Source organism: Hemicordylus capensis, chromosome 1 (genome assembly GCF_027244095.1).
Source record: "Hemicordylus capensis ecotype Gifberg chromosome 1, rHemCap1.1.pri, whole genome shotgun sequence".
NCBI lineage: Eukaryota > Metazoa > Chordata > Lepidosauria > Squamata > Cordylidae > Hemicordylus > Hemicordylus capensis.
The window spans coordinates 310,631,947-310,652,894 of NC_069657.1; the positions used below are offsets into that span (position 1 = coordinate 310,631,947).

Consider the following 20,948-nt stretch of genomic DNA (forward strand, 5'->3'; position numbering starts at 1 on the left):
GGTTGGTGCTTCAGAAAATTAAGCGATGAAGCACTGTAAAGAAGGGGGGGAATGCTAAGTAGCACAAAATGATGTAAAAGAAAGCAGAATGGAAAAGGAATGCGGAACACAGGAAGCAACCATGGTACCAGCATTCTTGTCCCTCATTGCCCCTAAATGTTTGTGTCCAGGGGCGTAGCAAGGTTGGAGTGGGCCCAGAGACAAGATTTTAAAATGGGCCCCCCCTCACTGAAGCTCAGCACATGAAGTAAAGAAATGTTAAATGAGGCTGAATAGTGGTAACAAAAAAACATAGGGTTTTTAAAATATATATAAACTATGTGCCACAATAGAACATCATCCTACATTAACTTTTTAAAGGTTTTGTAAATTGTGGACGATGCAAGTCATTTAATGGTACCAGAGAAAGACGTGCTGTTCTGGTAGCTCCAGGTCTTAACACTCACATCAATTTCGGAGGATGAATACAACTGAAGGAAGCCTGGGCTGGTGCATGGCTGGGGGAGTCAGTCATGTGACTTGCCTCTGGGGGCCCCCTCAAGGCAGTGGGCCCCCAGACAACTGTCTCCCCTTGCCCTATTATAGTTACGCCCCATTGTGTCCCTGTAGCACAGTAATTAACCAAAAGTTACTACAAACACTGGTTGACTGAGGTTGTGGTGGAAGCAGGAGTGTAATGGAGGGGAGGCATGCAGGGACAGAGTGCTGGTACTTCTCGTTTCCTCTGGCTGTTGGGGTGGGCATGGACATGGGGGCTGTCATGGAGAGTGCCTGCACTTCTGAATTTGCAATGACATCACTAGGTGGAAGGGATAGAGGGAGGAGAAGCAGATGAATGAGTTCCCTCAAAATGGTGGGACGAGGGACAGCTCTTGCTACTTGCAAGGCCTGCTCTCTTGCTACTTGTTGTAGCAAGATTACAACAATGTTGTTGTAAACTGCCCAGAGACAGAGGGTGGTCTACAAATTTGAAAAATAAATACATACACACACACACACACTTCTGTTTCCACTTTCTGCTGCTAGGAAAGAATACTTCCTGCAGCTGAGAGCAGCCTCTTTCTGCCCCAGGTGCTTCATGTCCCAAGAAGAAGAGGACAAGGGGGCAATGACAGCGCAGCCGGTTGATCAGCATCTGCAACATTCAATTTGTTGCTATGCTATAGATACACATATATGAGAAATAGCTTACTTTGCATTCACAGTCCTGTTAGTCTCTTCTTGGAGCATGTTTGTATTTGCCCTTTCATGAGGCAGAGTCAGTGGTGTTGTGGTTATTTTTATTCATTTGTTTGATTTATATACCACCCTTCCAAAAATGGCTGAGGGCGGTTTCAATCAAAATAAAAACAATTAAACAATTAAAATCATTTAAACATTTATTATTTCTTGTTTACACAGTCAGACAGGTGTTATTGACTGGTTTGTTTTATCCAGACATCAAGTCCTTCCCAAGGATCTGGGATGCCAGAATTTTATTGTCAATTGTTATAGATATTGTCGCAGAATATAGGCTGTTCCCAGTAAAGCTGCTTTTTGTAATTGGCTGATGGTGATTTCTGTGGCCCCTATGGTGTTGAGGTGCTCTTCAAGGTCTTTTGGAACTGCACCCAGGGCGCCAATGACCACTGGGATTATTTTGGTCTTTTTTTGCCACAGCCTTTCAATTTCAATTTGTAGATCTTTGTATTTTGTGATTTTTTCTGTTTCTTTTTCTTCTATTCTGCTATCCCCTGGTATTGCTATGTCAATGATTTTCACTTGATTTTCTTTCTTCTCGACTACAGTTATGTCTGGTGTATTGTGTGGCAGATGTTTGTCTGTTTGTAGTCGGAAGTCCCATAATATTTTTACATCTTCATTTTCCTCAACTTTTTCAATTTTATGGTCCCACCAATTTTTGGCTACAGGTAGCTTGTATTTTTTGCAGATGTTCCAGTGTATCATCCCTGCTACCTTGTCATGACTTTGTTTGTAGTCAGTCTGTGCGATCTTTTTACAACAGCTGATTAGGTGGTCCTCTGTTTCATCTGCCTCTTTACAAAGGCGGCACTTGCTGTTTGTTGTGGATTTTTCGACTTTGGCTCTTATTGCATTTGTTCTTAGTGCCTGTTCTTGCGCAGCCAGTATTAAACCCTCTGTTTCTTTCTTCAAGTAACCATTCTTAAGCCATTTCCAGGACTTGGTGATGTCTGATTTTCCACTTATATTGTGCAAATATTGACCATGCAATGGCTTATTTTTCCATTTTTCTGCTCGGTTCTTGACTTGTTCTTTCTTGTAGGCCTGCTTTCTTTCATTGGTGTTGAATAGTTTCGCGTTATTGCCCGTTTGAAGTGCATCTTCTTCACTGTCCTTGATATATTCTTCAAGGCCTCTTTTCTCCTCCTCTACTGTTTGATGGACTTGCAGCATTCCTCTTCCACCTGAGCTGCGAGGGAGGTATAGCCTATCTACATCACTGCGGGGGTGCAGAGCATGATTGATGATCATGATTTTCCTGGTCTTACGACCCAGTGTCTCTGGCTCTGCCTGGGTCCAGTCTATTATTCCTGCAGTGTATCTGATAACAGGTATAGCCCAGGTGTTTATGGCTTGTATGGTGTTCCCGTCATTGAGTTTGGACTTGAGGATTTTTCTAACTCTCCTGATGTATTCACTTCCAATTTTTCTTTTAACTTCAGTGTGTGTGATGTTATCAGCCTAGAGAATGCCCAAGTATTTGTAATGTTCTTTCTCTTCCAGGTTCTTGATGTTGCTTCCATTGGGTAGTTCTATTCCTTCTGTTTTTCTTATTTTTCCTCTGTTCATTATTAATGCAGCACACTTGTCTAGTCCAAACTCCATTGCTATATCGCAACTGAATATACGGACAGTGTTTAGCAGTGATTTGATTTCTGACTGGGACTTTCCATACAACTTCAGATCGTCCATGTACAGCAGATGGTTGATTTTACTGGATGTTTTAGATATTTGGTATCCAAGGCCTGTTTTGTTTAGTATTTGTGAAAGTGGGGTCATGGCGATTACAAACAACAGAGGGGATAGTGAGTCCCCTTGGAAAATGCCTCTTCTAATGCTAACCTGTCCAAGTGTCTCACCATTGATTGTTAACTGTGTACTCCACATGCTCATTACTTTTTTTATAAATATCTGAATGTTTTTGCTGACACCAGTTGTTTCTAAACATTTTAGTATCCATGTGTGAGGCAATGAATCAAAGGCTTTCTTGTAGTCAATCCATGCAACACTTAGATTGGTTTTTCTTCTCTTGCAATTTTCTAAAATCATTTTGTCAATCAGCAGCTGGTCTTTTGTGCCTCTGGTGTTCGGGCAATTTCCTTTCTGTTCAACTGGAAGCTGTTTGTTAGTTAATAAGTGTTGCTTTGTTAGTTAATAAGTGTAAGCCACTGGTGGCGCAGTGGTAAAACTGCTGCCCTGTAACCAGAGGGTTACAAGTTCGATCCTGACCAGGGGCTCAAGGTTGACTCAGCCTTCCATCCTTCCGAGGTCGGTAAAATGAGTACCCAGAATGTTGGGGGCAATATGCTAAATCATTGTAAACCGCTTAGAGAGCTTCCAGCTATAGAGCGGTATATAAATGTAAGTGCTATTGCTATTGCTACTGCTATTGCATCACTTCATCTGCTATTATTCCAGTTAATAATCTGAACATGGTTGGCAGGCAGGTTATCGGTCTAGAATTACTTGGAACTGCACCTTTTGCTGGGTCTTTCATGATGAGATGAGTTTTCCCAGTTGTTAGCCATTGTTCAACATCACCTCCTTGCAAAATGTGATTGAACTGTTTTGATAGTTGTTTATGAAGGCTTGTTAGGTGTTTAAGCCAAAAGCCATGCAGTTCATCGTCGCCTGGTGCAGTCCAATTTTTAATTTTCTTTGCTCTTTCACTTATTAATTCTGGTGTTATTATTAGATCTTGCATTTGTTGGTTACATTTTTGACCTCTTTCATCCAGCCTGCTTTTTTATTATAATCTATTGGATTGTCCCATAATTTCCCCCAGAATTGCACTGTTTCTTCTTTATTTGGTGTTTCCAGGTCTTCTCTAATTTTCCTTGAATCAAGGTGGTATTTTTGGATCAGATACCATTTGGTGTTTTCATTCTTCAGCTTCTTGTCTTTCATATCTTTCAATTTACTAGCATCTGATCTAAGCCTGGAGATTTTATTTTCTAATCTAATCTTCCATTTAGGTGATGTACTGCTTTCTTTTTTGACAGGTCCACTGATCTTATATCCGAGCTCTTGTGTTGTTATTAGTTGGTTTATTTCTTGCAAATTATTGGTTGATATTTCTGCAAGTGCAGCATTGACATCTTTTAATGCCTGAGCAAGTTGTTTTTTGGCAACTGTTTTTAGAGCTGGAAGTCGAACCCTGGTGGTTGTTTGTTTCATGTGCTCAGTTATTTTTTGCTTTAGTTCTTGTTGCTTTTCTGTTAAATGGCATTTGGGTTTTTGAGGTGAAGGCAAAGGTGCGGTTGCCTGGTTTTGATTTTGAAACAGTTCAGCAACAGTGGCATTCTCGATTTCCGACACCTCCTCCACCTGTGCCTGAGCAACTTCTTCAATTGGTAGTAATTCTTCTTCCATATCTTGAGCCTGTGTTGCTCTTTGCAGTTCTTCCAGCTCAACTCCTGTGAATACTTTATTTCTTATTATGAATCTTCTCTGGTCTGCTAGCCTTTGTTCTGTTATTTCTGTATCTGGATGCTTCTCTTTCCAAATTTGGTACATTCTTTTTAAATAACCTCTTCTAGTTGGACTAGACTTGTAATAGCAGATCATTATTTCCTTGTTGGCATTTTTCGTTTATTTTTTTCGGTTAAGCGACGTTTCTTCCAGTAACCTTGCAGTCTCCAGCCCTGGTTGTTTAACTGAAGATCATGAGTCCTGTTGCCCACTTGCCAGCAGATGTCAAGGGACTATCGCACCTGGCGCGGTCCTTGTTGACCCGGGCGACGACCGATCCAGTATAGATTTATTAAAATTACGTCTCACCATATTGTTGATGGGAGAGGCACTCTTTGTCTGGCTCCTCTGGTGAGACCTGTCCAGAATGGTTGGACCTCTGGCATAGCTCTCACCTTCCTCAGAGCACACAAGCCCCACAACCACGCCAAGGTAGTGCCTCACTGGGGGAAACATTATTATTATTATTATTATTATTATTATTATTATTATTATTTCTATTTTTATACCGCCCTTCCAAAAATGGCTCTGGGCAGTTTACACAGAGAAATAATAAATAAATAAGATGGATCCCTGTCCCCAAAGGGCTCACAATCTAAAATTAAAAACATTAAAACCACTAACATTAAAATCATTTAAAACCAAGATTAACAATTTAAAACCATGAATCTAATTAAAAGCCTGGGTGAATAAATGTGTCTTCAGTGCCTTTTGAAAAGCTTCCAGAGATGGGGGGGCTCTTATTTCAACAGGGAGCACATTCCAAAGTCCAGGGGCAGTAACGGAGAAGGTCCGATTCTGAGTAGCTGCCAAACAAATTGTTGACAACTACAGACAGACCTCTCCAGATGATCTTAACAGGTGGTGGGGCTCATGGTGAAAAAGATGTTCTCTTAAATACTCAGGGCCTATGCTATTTAGGGCTTTATAGGTACTGTAATAACCAGCACCTTGTATTTTGCCCAGAAACATATCAGTAGCCCATGTGGCTCTTTCAACACAGGGGTAATGTGGTCTCTCCTAGATGACCCAGAGACCAATCTGGTTGCTGCATTCTGGACCAGCTGTAGTTTCTGGACTATGTACCAAGGCAGCCACACATAGAGTGCATTGCAGTAATCCAGCCTAGAGGTTACCAGCATATGTACCACTGTTTTGAGGTTGTTCATCTCAAGAAACTGACGCAGCTGGCATATCAGCTGAAGCTGATAAAAAGCACCTCTGGCCTGGGACACCAAGGAGCGATTTGGATCCAGAATCATCCCTAGACTGCATACCTGTTCCCTCTGGGGCAGTGTAACCCCATCCAGAACTGGCAGATCAAAATCATCTCCTGAGTTCCAACCCCGCACAGTAAGTACTTCCGTCTTATCTGGAATCAGCCTCAGTTTGTTATCCCTCATCCAGCCTATTAGGGAGGTTATGCATCCTCTAATGATGTTGACATGGAGAAAAAGATTTGGGTGTCACCAGCATATTGATAACACCCTGCACCAATTCTCTTGATGATCACTCCCAGCGGTTTCATGTAGATGTTAAACAACATCGGAGACAATATGGAGCCCTGAGGCACACCATAGGAAAGTTCAGATTTGGAAGAACAACAGTCTCCAAGGAACACCCTCTGGAATCTGCCCATGAGGTAGGAGCAGAACCACTGCAAAGCAGTGCCTCCCACCCCCAATACCCTCAGACGTCCCAGAAGGATACTATGGTCAATAGTATTGAAAGCCACCGAGAGATCCAAGAGGATCAATAGAGTCACACTCCCTCTGTCAATTCCCAATTGGATATCATTCATCAGGCTGACCAAGGCAGTCTCCTCCTCATAGCCTGCCCAAAAGTCAGTTTGAAATGGGTCTAGATATCAGTTTCCTCCAAGACTGTCTGGAGCTGGGAGGCCACCACCTTCTCAATCAATCACCTTGCCCAGCCATGGAAGGTTGGAGACAGACCTGTAGTTGCTTAGCTCTGAGAGATCCAAGGCAGGCTTCTTCAGAAGTGGTCTAATGATTGCCTCCTTAAGACAAGGAGGCATCCTGCCCTCCCTCTGAGAAACATTTATAATCTCTACCAGGCCCTCTACAACAGCCTCCCTGCCATATAGTATAAGCCATGTCAGGCAAGGATCAAGAGGACAGGTGGTATGCTACATGATTCCAAGCAACATGTCCACATCCTCAGGTGTCATAAACTGGAATTGATCCAGTCATCACATAAGAGGAGCTGCTGGACACCTTGGCAATTGTGGAGTTTGAATCTAAGTTGTTCCGAATACAAGAGATTTTGTCCACAAAAAACTCATTAAAAAGGTCACAGCAAGTAACTGTTGGTTCCAAGTACCGATTCTAGGGGGAAGGGGCACACATTAGCCCCTTCACAACCCTAAACCACAGATGTAAGTTTGGGCGGGGTATAAATTTAATAAATAAATAAACTCTGCAGGATGTGAACTTGCGGACACAATACGGGAGAAAAAGAATTGCTTCTTTGCTGCACATATCGCCTGAACATAGATCTTCAAATGCGCTCTATTTAGTAATCTGTCGGATTGGAGTTGAGTCTTTCTCCACTTGCGCTCTAGTCATCTAACTCATTGTTTCAGCCCCCGTAGTTCTTCCATATACCAAGGGGGCAGTTTCAAAGCGGGTCGGAGAGGACGCTTAGGAGCAATCTTGTCCACTGCCCTGGTGAGTTGATTATTCCAATTCTCCACCAGAGTGTCGACAGGATCACTAGCAGAGCCAATGCTAAATCCCTCTAAGGCTTCTTGGAATTCTATTGGATCCAATAACCTTCTCGGGTGGACCATCCTAATGGGCCCCCCACCCCTGTGGAGGTGGGACATAGTTGTGAGTCCAACCTTAACCAGATAGTAGTCCGTCCATGACAATGGGGAAATCAGAGGAGTCCCCACCCACAGAATGGTTAGCATGCCTAGGAAAGCTATATCCAAATTCCCAAATTCATTCAGTCATGAAGCTTACTGGGAGACCTTGGCCCAGTCACTCTCTTAGCCTAACCTGCTCACGGGTTGTTGTAAGGATAACATGGGGAGAGAATCATGTATGCAGCCCTGACCTCCTAGGAAGGAGAGGATGCAAATTTAATAAATAGAAGGATTTTGCACAAGAAAGGCATGATGTGGTATGAACAGCAGCAATTTACAAGATGCAGAAGGGATTACATACCCTCCTCCTACAGAGTTGCTCAGAAAATTGCATACATTAGTTTGCATTAATTTTAAATTTCAAAAATTGGAGGTTTTGATGCACCCTAGTTAGGAGAGCACCTAAATACAACTGTGTGCATATTTGGCAATAGGGATGAGCATGGAACAGGGCGGGCGTGGCTCAAAGATGGCTGCTGCCCAACTGTGGCAGCTGCTGCCCAACTGATTCCCTAACCGAGCTGTCCAAGCTGGTCGCGGAGTTGGTGTTGGAGTGTCCTAGGCTTCCGGTCCTAGGGGACTTCAATAGCCATTTTGGGGCTGGCTTGTCTGGTGCAGCTCAGGAGTTCATAGCAGCCATGACAAATATGGCCCTATCCCAACTAGTATCTGAACCAACTTATTTTGCCAGCCACACGCTTGATTTGTTCTTCTGTTCAGATTGGGTGGGGGGTGCTACGTGGGTGGGGGAGCTGGTGGTTTCCCCATTGTCATGGACGGACCACTACCTAGTTAAGGGTGGTATCATGGCCACAATCCACTCCTGCAGGAGTGATGGACCAGTGAGGATGGTCTGCCCAAAAAGGTTGCTGGACCCAGTAGAGTTCCAAAAGGCCTTGGAGGGTTTTGAAGTTGGTGCTGCAGGTGATTCTGTCGATGCCCTGGTGGGAAGCTGGAATAAGGAACTTGCCAGAGCAGTAGACATTATTGCTCCTAAGAGTCCCTCCAGACCTGCTTCAAAATCAGCTCCCTGGTATACCGAGGAGTTGCGAGGGTTGAAGCGGCTGGGTAGGCAACTGGAGCGCAGGTGGAGGAGAACTCGGCTGGAATTTGACAGGATGAAGCATGTGACCCACTCGAGGGCTTACGCAGAGGCAGTGCATACGGCAAAAAAGACGTTCTGGTCGGTTCACATTGCTTCTGCGGGTTCACGCTCTGCAGTTATCCTGGGTAGCGAGGAGTCCCATTTCTACTCCCCCTGTTTCTAATCAGCTCCCGGAGGTGCTCTGCTGTGATGCCCTCAGTGGGTTCTTTGCGGACAAAATCTCCTGTATACGGGCCAACTTGGATTCAACTTCTTCTGCAGGGTCTATGAAGGAGGTGTCCAGCAATCCTTCTTGCAGTATTAGGTTGGATGAGTTTCAATCTGTGATTCCTGAGGATGTGGACAAGCTGCTTGGAGCGGTGCAATCCACCACTTGTTCTCTGTACCCATGCCCGACTTGGCTGCTTCAATCTAGTAGGGAGATTATTCGAGGAGGCCTGATGAATATCATAAATGCAGTGCTGAGGGAGGGTAAGGTGCCTCCATGCTTGAAGGAGGAAATAATTAGATCTTTTCTTAAGAAGCCTTCCCTAGATCCCTCGGCGATGGATAGTTATAGGCCAATCTCTAATCTCCCTTGGTTGGGCAAGGTGATCGAGAGGGTGGTGGCTGACCAGCTCCAGGCAGTTTTGGAGGAAACTGACTATCTAGACCCATTTCAAACTGGCTTTAGAACAGGCTATGGGGTTGAGACAGCCTTGGTTGGCCTGATGGATGACCTATACTGGGGAATCGACAGAGGGAGTGTGACTCTGTTGGTTCTCTTGGATCTCTTGGTGGCGTTCGATACCATTGACCACGGTATCCTTCTGGGTCGCCTGGCGGAGTTTGGGATAGGAGGCACTGCTCTGCAGTGGTTCCGCTCCTATCTCTCGGACAGATCCCAGATGGTGGAGCTTGGTGACAGTTGCTCTTCTAAACGAGAGCTGTTATATGGAGTCCCTCAGGACTCCATTCTGTCACCAATGCTTTTTAACATCTACATGAAACCGCTGGGTGAGGTCATCAGGAGATTTGGTGCAGGGTGTTATCAGTATGCTGATGACACCCAAATCTACTTCTCTCTTTCATCTGCTTCATCAGGAAATGGCGTTCATTCCCTAAATGCCTGCCTACAGGCAGTAATGGGCTGGATAAGGGATAACAAATTGAAGCTGAATCCAAGCAAGACGGAGATGCTCATTGTGGGGGCTCAGAATCTGAGGGATGAGTTAGATCTCCCTGTGCTGGATGGGGTTACACTCCCCCGGAAGGAGAAGGTACACAGCTTGGGGGTACTCCTGGATCCAGGCCTCACGCTGGTATCTCAGGTGGAGGCTGTGGCCAGGAGTGTTTTTTATCAGCTTAGGCTGATTCGACAGCTGCGTCCATTCCTAGAGGAGGATGACCTCAGAACAGTGGTGCACCAGCTGGTAACCTCCAGGCTTGACAACTGTAATGCGCTGTACGTGAGGCTGCCTTTGTACGTAGTTCAGAAACTTCAGTTAGTTCAAAATGCAGCAGCCAGGCTGATCTCCGGGGCAACTCAGAGAGACCATATTACACCTGTTTTGAAACAATTGCACTAGCTTCCGATATGTTTCCGGGCAAAATACAAAGTGCTGGTTATTACTTTTAAAGCCTTGAATGGCTTAGGACCAGGTTACCTTAGAGAGCGCCATCTTCGGTCTGATCCCCACCGCACGCTAAGATCATCTGAGGAGGTCCGGCTCCAGTTGCCACCGGCTCGTCTGATGGCGACCCAGAGGTGGGCCTTCTCTGTAGCTGCTCCAAGATTGTGGAATGTGCTCCCTGCAGACATCCGTAATTTGAATTCTTTATTGGAATTTAGGAGAGTCCTAAAGACCCACCTGTTCGGCCTGGCCTTCCAGTGTTCTTAAATGGTTTTAAAGGGTCTTTAATATATCGGGGTTTTTTAAGGTTTTGAATTGTTTTACTTTTTGGCTGTTTTACTGTATTTTAAATTTTTTTATGCTGGGTCATTGATTGATTTTAACTGTTTTATGATGTTTGTGAACCGCCCTGAGCTATTTTGTAAGGGCGGTCTAAAAATCGAACAAATAAAATAAATAATAAATAAATTATAAAGGGGTGGGGGTAGGAGTTTAAGGTCGGTGAGAGTACACTTACCCCTCCCCTTGCTTCCCCCCTGCTGGCACTGGTGTTCTGTAAAATCCCTCGGGGCAGCATTGTACCTCCCTGCCACCCCTTCCCCTCTTTGGTCGGAAATGGTTTGAAGTACCGGGCACACACACACATGTCACATACGCATTCACACATGTCAGACGGGCTCACGCGTGGTCACAACATGAGCACGTGCCTGGTACTCTGGCCACTTCCGGCCGAAGAGGGGAAGGGGTGGCAGGGAGGTATGCTGCTGCCCCGAGGGATTTTACAGAATACTGGCACCAGCAGGGGGAAAGTGTGGGGAGGATAAGTGCGTCCACCCTTAAAGTCCTACCCCACACCCCCGCCGAACAGGCCAGTGTTCGAACCTGTTCAGAGGCCAGTAAAAGGGCCTCCAAACAGGTTTGTGCGTATCCCTATTTGGCAATGCAAATGGAACTGGCAATATTCAGCACACACTCCAAGTCAGTGATGAAAAATTTCAAATTTAAGTGTAAATCTACCACCAGAAGGCCAAGAAACTCTACAAAGATAAAGTAATATCCAATAGGTAAAGAACATATGGGAGTGCATACATGCATATGTGTAAGAGAGTGGGGTGGAGCTATAATTAAGTGGACATGTTTAAAAAACACAAGCCGTTCACTACAAGGGGCTGCCTCCTGGGCTTCCTCTCCCCCTCCCTCAGCCCTCTGAGCTACCTTTCCCCCACCCACAGCCCTCTGCTTCCCTCCCCTGCACACTCACCCCCTCCATGGTGGCTCCTGAAGCTCCAGGAGCGGCAGTGGTGGCTTTTAAGCTTTCTTTAGCCATAGATGGCACAGCCTGGCTGCTGGCACTATAAAAATGTCATGGCCCGGTGTGCCGGGCCATGGTGTTTTTATAGTGCCAACAGTCAAGTAAAGCTTAGCTGCTACCTCTATTGTGGCAGCAGCACTAACAGTAGCAGGAGAGGAGGCATATGCAAGAGCAAGGAGAAGAAGACAGGTGAACCACCACAGAGGCGGTGGCTATGGGGCTGGAGCAGCAGGGGAGAACAGGGGCTAGTAGTGTGGTTGTGGCCGGGTTTAGAACACAGACCACTGCCAATGTCACTACACCACTGTTACAGAGCACCCAATCCAGACACTATCCCAGACAATAAAGTCCCAATTATATGAACAAGCTTAAAAGACTTAAGCAGAACAGGCAATTCACACATTTTAATCTGGCAGAATAGCAACCATCAAAATGGCAGTGTTACCTAAATTCAGATTTTTGTTCCAGACCGTATCTGTTACCGTATCTGACAGTTGCTCTAAACAATAGCTGAATACATACATTACTATATTGGGCATGGGAATAAATCAACTGAATGAACAGGTAATATTAAAAAACACGAATCAGGGAATTTGGAGAATGCGGTGTCTGCAACAGTTGGTAACAGACTAGCACAGTTTTTCATACACTTTAGCACCTTGTAATTTAACTTGTAAGCTGTTCGGATGAACAGCAGCCATTAAACAGCAGCTTTCCCCCTCAAGATTATAAACTGGATATTTCTGCTCCTCTTCTCAAAGGAGGGACATTCTAAAAACTGAATAAAAGGCCAGAGGCGTATTTATGGGGGGGCAGGGGGGCACGTGCCCCTGGCGCCACCCCGGCGGGTCACATGGGGGGCGCCAAAAAGTGGCTCCCTCCTCCCCCGCCCCCTCCCTGGATCGCCCGCCGAGTGCGGCGGGCGTGTGGCGATGATGTGGCGGGTGGTGGGTCGCCCACGGCCCGCCGAGCATGGCGGTGGCTGGTGGCTGGCTGGCCCCGCGGCGGCCCGAGTGGCGGCTCGCCTGCCGAAGAGGAAGAGAAGCAGAGACGAAGAAGAGGAGACGCAGAACGACGCCGAGCGTGCCTCCTGGCTTGGCATCGCCTCCCAACTGTGCAGGCGCGCCAGCGCGCCTGCGCAGTTGGGAGGCGACGCCGGGCCAGGAGGCAGGCTCAGTGTCGCTCTGCGTCTCTTCTTCTTCATCTGTGCGTCTTCTCCTCTTCGGCGGGCGAGCCACTGCTCGGGCCGCCGTGGGGCCAGCCAGCCAGCCAGCCACCAGCCACCACCATACTCGGCGGGCTGCGGGTGACCCGCCGCCCGCCACATCATCGCCACATGCCCGCCGCACTCGGCGGGCGACCCGCCGAATTTACACCACTGATGGCGATCTGGGGCGCCGCTGCGCCCTCATAGGTATGTGGGGGCCGGGGGGCCCCGGGGGGCACCATTAGGGCCAGAGCTTGCCCTGGGCGCCGTTTCCCCCCAGTACGCCACTGTAAAAGGCAAAATGTCAGGAACTGTTTGCAAGACTTGCACGGCCACTGTTTGCAAGGCTACTTTGAGGAGGCTTGGTACTATTTCTACATTTTAAAGCCACTTTCAGTGGTGCACCTAGGTAATTTTGGAGCCTGGACCTGAAGGCCTTTGGAGGGCCCCCACTTGTTGGAGGCCTCCCCCGCTCTGCTGCAGATTAAGCATTATCCCCCTACACATATGCAGTATGAACACATGGGTTCTTGAGGGCACAAACAGCAACTGCACTCACAAGAATGTAATAATACAAGTATTGTTGCCAATCTGCCCAGTGCCTGCCTCTGCTTTAATATGCCACAGGGCTCTTTGTCTGTTTTTTCTTGTAATATGGCAGCCCCTCTGCTCTGATTCTCACCCTCTTACCATGCGCTGCTGCTCTTCTGCTTTGGATGTCAGCCAGCCCTCAGCACCAGTGTTCCACCTATTTTCTTTCATCCATGTGCAGAATGAGTTTTGTTTGGGGCAGCAGTATCAAGGCAATGTGTGCAAATTTTGTGGGCCATTATGGATACAAGTGCACGTGCGCACACACATACTTATCCATAAATATAAAAGAAAAAATTGATTTCAAAATGAAAAAAAAAATTCCCCCTTTCTTCCACTTCACATCTGCATGTATATCTCAACCAATGGGTAGGGAACAGATTCAGTCGCAAACAAAAAAATCTCTTTGAGTTCATCCCAGTGAGCACAGGTTTACTATGGAGTAAATGTGCGTAAGATTCCATAGGTGCCCCTATGAAGAAACACTATTGTATGGCGTGTGTGTGTGTGTTTAGTTTATGCCAGCCAATCTTAATAATGTTTAGCCACTCCAGTACTTGTTTCATAGCTAAAATAAGAAATTCAGTCTCCTTTGTTTCCTGCACTCAGTACCCTACTTAGTTAAAAGCCAATGTGGAGTACGGGTTAGAGTGTTGGATGAGAATAGGGGAGAATTGGGTTCAAATCCTTCCATACTCGTCCAGGAAGCTCAGGGGATAACCTTAAACGAGATACTCTCTCTCATCCTAACCCTCCACAGAGGATTGTTGTAAGAATAAAAGTAGGAAGAAAGAATCATACAAACACTACCATGAGCTATTTAAAGGAAAGATAGGATATAAGTGACATAACAAAATAAATGTATTTTGTTACAACACTTGCAACTTGTGTCACAACATATGCATATTTACGTTGATTTTTAGCCACGATTCCAATCGTCATCCCATTCAATGCCATTTATGCCAAACAGATTCAGTTTAGACCCTCTCTCTCCCTCCCTCCCTCCCTCCCCTAATTTGATTTTAAACCAGACAACAGAATGGATTTGGAATAAATGGAGTTATCCCAGTTTCTTGGGATTTAAGAAGCAAGCATTTCAGGGGCAAGAGAGAAAGGCAGCTTTAAAAAAAATCCCCATCAACTGATTTGCAAAGTCTTATTTTGATGCAAGTCTTTTTTAAAAAATCATTTATTCAGCAGCTTTAGCCCTTATCAAATGGATGACTCAGCCTGAAAGATCTCAACGTTGAACTCCAACTGTTCTCTCTACCTCCATCATGCTTACTTTTAAAAATACAAGTTTCTTTTACTTCCAATTCCTTCCCTTCTTGTGAGTCAGCAGTACCAAGGCAGCCCCCACCCCTTTCTCGTTCTTTCCCTCTTTTTAGCCTACTTTCCAGCAGGCTTATGAGATCACCTGGCATTCTGTGTGTGTGTCCGTTCTAGTGATGTGCTTGGACTGGTCCAAAGGCCATTCTGAAGGCCTCCGGACCAGTCCAGACATGAGGGCAGTTTGGCGGTCCGGCACTAGGGTGGGGGGCTCTTTAAGGGCGGGGGGAGGGTGTACTTACCCCTCCCGCCGCATTTCCCCCACCATCGCGTTAGTTTTGGAAAGTTTTGGGGGCGGCAGGATGCCTCCCTGCCGCCCCTTCCCCCAGCCGTCGGCAAAAGGCTTCAAAAAGCCTTTTGCACATGTGAACATCATGCGTGCACGTCATGTCTCCGTGTTACGGGTGCGCGTGTGTCACAGAAACATGACGTGCATGTGCAACGTGTGCACGCGCAAAAGGCTTTTTGAAGCCTTTTGCCGATGACTGGGGGAAGGGGCGGCAGGGAGGTATCCTGCCGCCCCAAAAGCTTTCCAAAACTAACGCACCAGCAGGGGAAACGCGGAGGGAGGGGTAAGTACACCCTCCCCCCGCCCTTAAAGAGCCCCCCACCCCAGTGCTGGACCGCAGCTCCGCAGTTCCGTGCACAAGCCTAGTCCGTTCATGTGTCCTCCCCGCCCATTAACTTCGCAATGCCTGAACCAATATGAACCAAACTGGGTACAGTGGTAGGGACACATAGGGAAACCTCAATGGTGTAATTTGTGATGATGTCATCCATCCTGATCGAAGATGGCGGACATGTAAACATTTGAGGCACAAGTGGGCTAACTTGTGATCCGCCTAACCAATTTGAACCAAATTTGCTACAGCTGTAAGGACACATAGGAATGCCCAAATGGTGTGCTGTGTGATGATGTCATCCACTCCAGTTCAAGGTGGCAGCCGCGTGAACATCTGAGGCACAAGCGGGCTAATTTGTGGACTGTCTAACCAAGTTAAACCAAATTAGGTCCAGCTCCAGTGAGTGACATACAGGAGCACCTCAGCAACATAGTTTGTGATGATGTCATCTACACGAGTTCAAGATGGCAGACACATAAACCTTTGAGGAACAAGTGGGCTAACTTGTGAACCACTTAACCGATTTGAACCAAATTTGCTGCAGCTGTAGTGACACATAGGGACTCCTCAATGGCATTGTTTGTGATGATGTCATCCACCCCAATTCTAGATGGCAGACATGTAAACTTTTGAAGCGCAAGTGGAAAACCGTTTAACCAATTTGAACCAAAATTGCTGCAGCTGTAGGGACACATAGGGACACCTCAACGGTGTAGTTTGTGATGATGTAATCCATCCCAATCGAAGATGGTTGTCACATGAACATTTGAAGTGCAAGTGCACTAATCTGTGGACAGTCTAAACCATTTGAACTAAATTGGATACAGTTGCAGTGAGTGACACACAGGGACACCTCAATGATGTAGTTTGTAATGATATCATCCACCCTGATCCAAGATGGTGGATGCATGAACATTTGAGGTGTAAGAGATCTAACTTGTGGACCTCTATTTGAACCAAATTTAGTCCAGTTGTAGAGACAGTGAAAGGAAAATAGGCTGATTAGTTCTTACTAGAACAACTTATTTCATTTGTTTTCTTCACATTCCACTTGTTCTCTCGATCGGATGGTTACTTTCAAAAATACAAGTATCTTTTACTTTACCTTCCTCACCCTGCCTTCTTGAGGGTCAGTCAGCACAGCAGAACAATGTGGTTATGCAGCCCTAAGGTAGTTTCTTTTACTTTACATTCTTCCCCGCCCCCTGCCTAATACAAGTTTCATTTACTTTACCTTCCTCCCCTTCCTTATTGTAAGTCAGTCAGCAACACAAGCAATGCTTTTATGCAGCCCCCAGGAGGCTTTACACACATGGCTTTTACTTTGAATCTCCTCCAGAATGGAGTGTGCCAGTCCACATATTAGCTGCATTTACCCTGAAGTCCCTGCAGACTATCAGGGATCAGTACAGACATGACTCTGTTTCTCCCCAAATCAAGGCTGCACATTCTGGCTTAGCCTGAAGTATGTCTGGCTTTTAAAAATCCTCTAGTTGCAGAAGCTTTAAAAAAAACAAACCCAAAAAACCCAGGGCTTCTGTTATGCCATGCCACTTCTCCTTTGATGTGTGGAGTAGCCATGGCATTTTTCAAAACTCAATGAAGGGGAGTTTGACAGCTGTGTTTGGTATGATCTGCTCTGAGTATTTGCAATTGCAAGCACTGAGACGGGGCAGGGTTTTAGCAGATTGGTGAAATTATGTGGAGGGAGTCCAGAAGGGGAGGGGGAGGGAGAAATTCCTGAGTTAAACGCAAACACAAACTGCAAAATGTGGGTCTTAACACAGGCTTTAGATATGCAGAATGGAGGCTACAGCTTGATGTAACCTGAGACCTTTTTTCTGAGCTGATTTGCCTGAAGCTTCCCTACCTCTTAACTGGTCTGGGGTGTGCGTGGTGGTGGGGGGACATATGAAATGATGAAGGCATTCACTCACAAAGGCATTATAAAAATCAGTAAAGATTTAGGCCAAATTTGGCTGGCTCAGGTTAAGCATTCTGCTGTTTGATCTGCCTGCTTGGCAACTCGTCATGCCGTTCTTCCATTCTTAGCTGTCAAACTAACAACAACAGCTCTCTCACTCTCCTCCCCTCCGATGTGATTTGTGATTGGTTGGAGGAAAACCCCAGAGTAAACTAGTGGGAACGCACAGGAAAAAGATCCGCCAGGGATTGCGGAGAGGAGCCGACCCTATGTGAACTGTCCATTTAATCCCCCAAATTAAATATCATGCGAATCTGCTGTGAAGCAGATCCACTCTTCAGATACCCTGTGGCATGAAGGCATGTGTGTATAACTCCCAGGCAGCCTCCAGCCAGCAGCTCAGCTTCAAACCTCCAACACTCCCTCTCGCTGTTGCTGCTTGCCTTGTGTGTGTCTGTTCTTGCTGCACCTGCGTGACATCACTCAATCGACACATGCTCTCAGTCTCAGTGAGTGAGTCTGCACAGAGCACAACCGGGAGCAGCCATGCTGGGAGGCAGGCAGGAGGAAGCTGTTTGCTGCCGCCGCACAGCCACTCCCCTCGCAGAACAGATCGGGAGCTGGTGCCTGGCAGCAGGGGGACATTTGGAGGCCAAGTCTTGCCTTGGTCTTAGGAACAGGTTTGAATATAAGTTTCCTAACTATGAAAGAAGATGGTAAGCACAGTATACAATAATGACAGCCTATGTGCAAGATGGGAGCATGACCAACTGTGGAAAAGAGGCTATACAAAATAGTGATCTATTTATACAATAATTCATGGACTGATGTAACTAATGTATTGTAACAACTGAGGTCCACAAATGTTAGTATCTTGCTCCATTAAGAATGCACAAAACACCTCTCCCTCATCCTTTCTATTACAGGCTAGTACAAAGATTTCCAGAACCATGTGGCAATATATGCACATGCATGATGAAGCAGAATTCACCTTGAAGAAAACTATGCGTTTTCATCTTTTAAAATGACCATGTGGACGACACCACATCCATCTAGTCCAGGTTCCTCACTGCAAGGCCTGGGAATCAGTAGTAGCTCCCTGACTAACAGTTTGTTAGGTCTGTGTGAAGCTTTGCTGAAGTTGGATACTCCACACAGCCCCACTGACATTATGCAAAGGCACCCTTCACCATCCAATGCCATGTTGCTAGTGCTAGGATCCAGTGAGAAGAAACAGTTGAGGAAATCTTCTAGGAAAGGGGGAGTGTTAACAATCAAAGCAAGGGTTAAAGCAGTCTGTGTGGTCTATTGCCAGGCACCCAGCCTTGCTATTCAGAGGATCAGGAAAAGGGAACAGAGGGAAGCTACACAGGTAGGCTGAGGAGTATTGGGAGTGGCTAATGTTGAACCAGTTCTTGGGGTGCAGTACAGAGACTTGAACATGATGGGACCTTTGAGCTTTCATCACCTTAAAAGCGGACAGTAGGAACTAAGACAAAAGAATATTGTAACAACTGAGCATAGTAACATTTGGAACTGTTCTGAATTCTTGGATTCCTGAAGCAATTTTCAGCTGTACGTGTCTTATCAACTGAATGATGCTATCACCACTCTACATTATCAACAAAATGACATTACCTCTGTACTTCAGATAATAGCCAAGATTAAAAAAAATTCCAACATACAATATTCTAGTATATAATTCTTTTCTGTCTTCAATCCCCAGCCCAGCACAGAATTCATCAGGGGTTATTTGTACATCCATAAGACTAGACTGTTTGTGACCATTCCCCTGGGGAGCCAGAGAGAACCCTCCTCTGTGTAAACTACTATCTATCTCTATTGAGATATCGCTATGGTTTAGAACAGGGCTGCACAACTTCAGCCATCTGGCTGTTGTTGGATCACAACTACAGTGACAAGTGGCCACTGTGCCAAGGGATTATGGGAGTTCTAGTCCAAGACAGTTGGAGGGCCAAGTTGTGCAACCCTGCTTTAAACATCTGGGATGCGGGGATGAGAGAACAAGACTGAAAGGTTGTGCACACGACCAAAGATGCTGGCGGAGTGGAGTTTTCTTTAGAGGCTCTGCCACTCGCATGGCACATGAGCCACACTGCAGTGAGTGGCAGAGCAGGGAGCCAGAGCAGGAAGTCCTCCCTCAATGTACCGCGCCAGGAGTGCGGTGCATTGAAGGATCCTCCCTCAGCTGGGCACTCTTGCCACCTGACTCTGTGTATGTGTGGGCTGCCTGCAGTATGAGCCCACACATGACCCCAGTGCTGGGGTTAAGGACGGGCTCACGCCCTGAACTCTGGCTAAAGGCCAGGGTAAAATGTTGTGTTAGGTGGATATTTTTTGTTCCTTTTTGTAACCTAAACTCATGACCAAAAGGTAGTTGAGGGACCTGAGAAATTTTCAGATTGGATCAAAGGGATCACAACTTAACAAATACTGCCTACTTTTCAGTCACATTTAACATGGCTTATTTAAGGGCAAATAAAGTTCTGTCAATATTCTAACAATATTGTATATTGTTAAATGAGTCTATGTACATGATTACTACATAATCATATGAAAAGCTGAATAAAAAAGGAAATAAACTAGTAACTGATCAAAATAAAAATTATAGAACATCCATGGAATTAAATTACTGAGGAGATACTCACGATCCACCAAAAGCGGGCTAAGGGAGCCTAGCCTGCTTTTGGAGGATTGAGTGTTGCCACGGGAGCCACACAGCTCCCAGCAGCAAACCCTCCTAATTTCCCCTCCTCTTAGACGAGGTTAGTGGAGTGAGCGCTCTGCTAACCCTGTCTATATGATTGAGTATTGCCGCACCGCGGCAGCACATGAAGAAACCTCTGCCAGAAGGCTGAAACAAGCCTCCCGGCCCTGGGGGTCTCTCCAGGATGCCCCATGCACTCACGCGGGGCATCCTAGAACAGGGATCCTCAACGTTGGGCCCCCAGATGTTCTTGGACTTCAACTCCCATAATCCCCAGCCAAAGGCCACTGGGCCTGGGGATTATGGGAGTTGAAGTCCAAGAACATCTGGAGGCCCAACGTTGAGGATCCCTGTCCTAGAACTTCCAGGGGTCGCGCAGCCCCCGATCCCCGCAGCCCACGCCGGCTCTGTGATGGAGCCGGCAATCTTGTGGGAGGCCGATCCGGCCACCCAAGGCTGCAGGAATGATCGTCTGTGGAGAGAGCGGGCTAAGCCCCACTCTCCCTGCAAACCCCAATCAGGCAAGTCTCACTAATCGTGAGACTTGCCTCACTGAATACACTTTGTATGATAAAGCTAACCCAAATTATTCACTTAAGAGGGGGAAGAGGATGCAACAAGGTCTTTTGTTTTAAAAAACCTAGAACTTTTCACTTATTAGAACAGCAAATGACATTTTACCCACTGTGGGGTTTGTTTGTTTGCCCCCCTTGTGTGCACATGCGTGTATATGTGTATGATCTATACAGATAAATTTCAGGAATATAACGGAATAAAATAGTAATGAATTAGAAGCTTTCTATTCAGGGTTTCGCCTCTCCACACTGAACCTCAGTTCCTCTCCACCTTGACATCAGTGTTCCTCAGGTCAGCTTGGCTCCACTCTCCATAAGTAAGCTCTACTCCCAAGATA

At 46.1% G+C, this 20,948-nt stretch overlaps 1 protein-coding gene and 1 long non-coding RNA gene across 5 annotated transcripts in view; one reads left to right on the forward strand and one right to left on the reverse strand.

The window, feature by feature from the left end:
- The window catches only part of LOC128341027 (uncharacterized), a 37,173-nt gene extending 17,403 nt beyond the window's left edge, over nucleotides 1–19,770 (forward strand). The window contains exon 4 of the long non-coding RNA XR_008314152.1: nucleotides 18,234–19,770. This is a non-coding gene — a long non-coding RNA (uncharacterized LOC128341027). The remainder of the gene's footprint in view (nucleotides 1–18,233) is intronic.
- ELOVL4 (ELOVL fatty acid elongase 4) overlaps nucleotides 1–20,948 on the reverse strand; it is a 115,932-nt gene that overhangs the window by 33,097 nt on the left and 61,887 nt on the right. The window lies entirely within an intron of this gene.